This window comes from Anopheles coustani (genome assembly GCF_943734705.1).
Source record: "Anopheles coustani chromosome X unlocalized genomic scaffold, idAnoCousDA_361_x.2 X_unloc_54, whole genome shotgun sequence".
In the NCBI taxonomy this organism is placed as follows: domain Eukaryota; kingdom Metazoa; phylum Arthropoda; class Insecta; order Diptera; family Culicidae; genus Anopheles; species Anopheles coustani.
Window position 1 is genome coordinate 17,501 of NW_026525164.1, and position 2,608 is coordinate 20,108.

At 48.3% G+C, this 2,608-nt stretch overlaps 1 non-coding gene across 1 annotated transcript; it reads right to left on the reverse strand.

The window, feature by feature from the left end:
- Nucleotides 1–106: 106 nt before the first annotated feature.
- LOC131270744 (5.8S ribosomal RNA) lies at nt 107–261 on the reverse strand. Its single transcript, XR_009179761.1, has one exon. It is a non-coding gene; the product is annotated as a 5.8S ribosomal RNA (ribosomal RNA).
- Nucleotides 262–2,608: the final 2,347 nt, after the last annotated feature.

The following is a 2,608-nucleotide window of genomic DNA, read 5'->3' on the forward strand; positions in this document are numbered from 1 at the left end:
TTCTTTAATGCTAGCGGGTCGTCGCGACCCTAGTTAACATCATGGTGCACGTCTCGTGACGGGTGTCACGGCGTAGTTAAATGTATGCGATACATTTCTCAAATATAAGCGCTCAGTCATCTGTACATCATGGTAGGTTCCCACGACGTGCAATATGCGTTCAACTTATCAATGTTCATGTGTCCTGCAGTTCACATTATGACGCGCAGTTAGCTGCGGTCTTCATCGATCCATGAGCCGAGTGATCCACTGCCGAGGGTGACTAACTTGCGTAAGCCGCCGCTGTGCGCGTATACCCGTTCCCCGTAGGGAGGAGCAAGCCGCCGCTTAGAGACGAAGCATAAAGTGTCCTCATTCCACATAGGGCAAGCTGGATTAATCCATTTTACCCAGGACGGCCGAAGCGGCGTGGACCAGGGGAGAACTGAACCTTATACTTCACACCACAGTAAGTCTACGTGTCCTCTTCCACATAGGGCAAGCTAGAACTAACTATCTTACCCAGGACTGCCGAAGCAGCGTGGACCAGGGGAGGAACACACTTTTCATGGAAACGTAAGGCATCCATGACTGCCATAACGTAAGCCGCCGCTGTGCGCGTATACCCGTTCCCCGTAGGGAGGAGCAAGCCGCCGCTTAGAGACGAAGCATAAAGTGTCCTCATTCCACATAGGGCAAGCTGGATGAATCCATTTTACCCAGGACGGCCGAAGCGGCGTGGACCAGGGGAGAACTGAACTTTATACTTCACACCACAGTAAGTCTACGTGTCCTCTTCCACATAGGGCAAGCTAGAACTAACTATCTTACCCAGGACTGCCGAAGCAGCGTGGACCAGGGGAGGAACACACTTTTCATAGAAACGTAAGGCATCCATGACTGCCATAGTGCGTAAGCCGCCGCTGTGCGCGTAAACCCGTTCCCCGTAGGGAGGAGTCAAGCCGCCGCTTAGAGACGAAGTATGAAGTGTCCTCTTCCACATAGGGCAAGCTAGAATGAACTATCTTACCCAGGACCGCCGAAGCAGCGTGGACCAGGGGAGAACTGAACTTTATACTTCACACCACAGTATTGAGTAATGTGCCCTCTTCCACATAGGGCAAGCTGGAATGTTCCATTTTACCCAGGACGGCCGAAGCGGCGTGGACCAGTGGAGGACTACACAATCATGAGGTTTGATATCGACTTGTGTGTTTCAATAGGATACCGATGGTATGGTTTGAACCGATTTGATTTAGCCATTCTGAAGTCATCACTTGGTTGAAGCGCTGAACTAGGGAGGGGCATCGTTTACATATATATTGGTTTTCGCATGCTCTACTAGGTTAATGTCATAGGGTTGGCTATCGAGCATGCCCAAGTGATGACTTGATTGTGTGCTTGCTTGAATTCTTCACATTTCATACCATCGGTTAGTTGTCGAATCATTCCTCGATCATAACCTTCGTTCTTGGTTCATGTATGCTCTCTTCCACATAGGGCAAGCTAGAATTAACTATCTTACCCAGGACCGCCGAAGCAGCGTGGACCAGGGGAGAACTATACTTTGTCTTGTATGCCCTCTTCCACATAGGGCAAGCTAGAATTAACTATCTTACCCAGGACCGCCGAAGCAGCGTGGACCAGAGGAGGACTATACTTTGTTCATAACACCACAGTATTGAGTAATGTGCCCTCTTCCACATAGGGCAAGCTAGAATGAACTATCTTACCCAGGACCGCCGCAGCGGCGTGGACCAGTGGAGGACTACACAATTAAGAGGTTTGATATCGACTTGTGTGTTTCAATAGGGTACCGATGGTATGTTTTGAACCGATTTGATTTAGCCATTCTGAAGTCATCACTTGGTTGAAGCGCTGAACTAGGGAGGCATCGTTTACATTACTTGTATATATATTGGTTTTCGCATGCTCTACTAGGTTAATGTCATGAGGTTGGCTATCGAGCATGCCCAAGTGATGACTTGATTGTGTGCTTGCTTGAATTCTTCACATTTCATACCATCGGTTAGTTGTCGAATCATTCCTCGATCATAACCTTCGTTCTTGGTTCATGTATGCTCTCTTCCACATAGGACAAGCTAGAATTAACTATCTTACCCAGGACCGCCGAAGCAGCGTGGACCAGGGGAGAACTATACTTTGTCTTGTATGCCCTCTTCCACATAGGGCAAGCTAGAATTAACTATCTTACCCAGGACTGCAAAGCAGCGTGGACCAGTGGAGGACTATACTTTGTTCATTACACCACAGTATTAAGTATGGTGTCCTCTTCCACCATAGGGCAAGCTAGAACTAACTATCTTACCCAGGACCGCCGAAGCAGTGTGGACCAGGGGAGGACTATACTTTATACTTCACACACTAGCCATACTGAAGTCATCACTTGGTTGAAGCGCTGAACTACGGCGGGGTAATCGTTTACAGGTTAATATCATATAGCTGCATGCTCATTAGTAGATAATGGAATATTGTATGGCAATATGAGCATGCCCAAGTGATGACTTTGTTTCAAGCTCAACAGGTAGGGTATTGAGTCCTCTTCCACATAGGGCAAGCTAGAATGAACTATCTTACCCAGGACCGCCGGAGCAGCGTGGACCAGTGG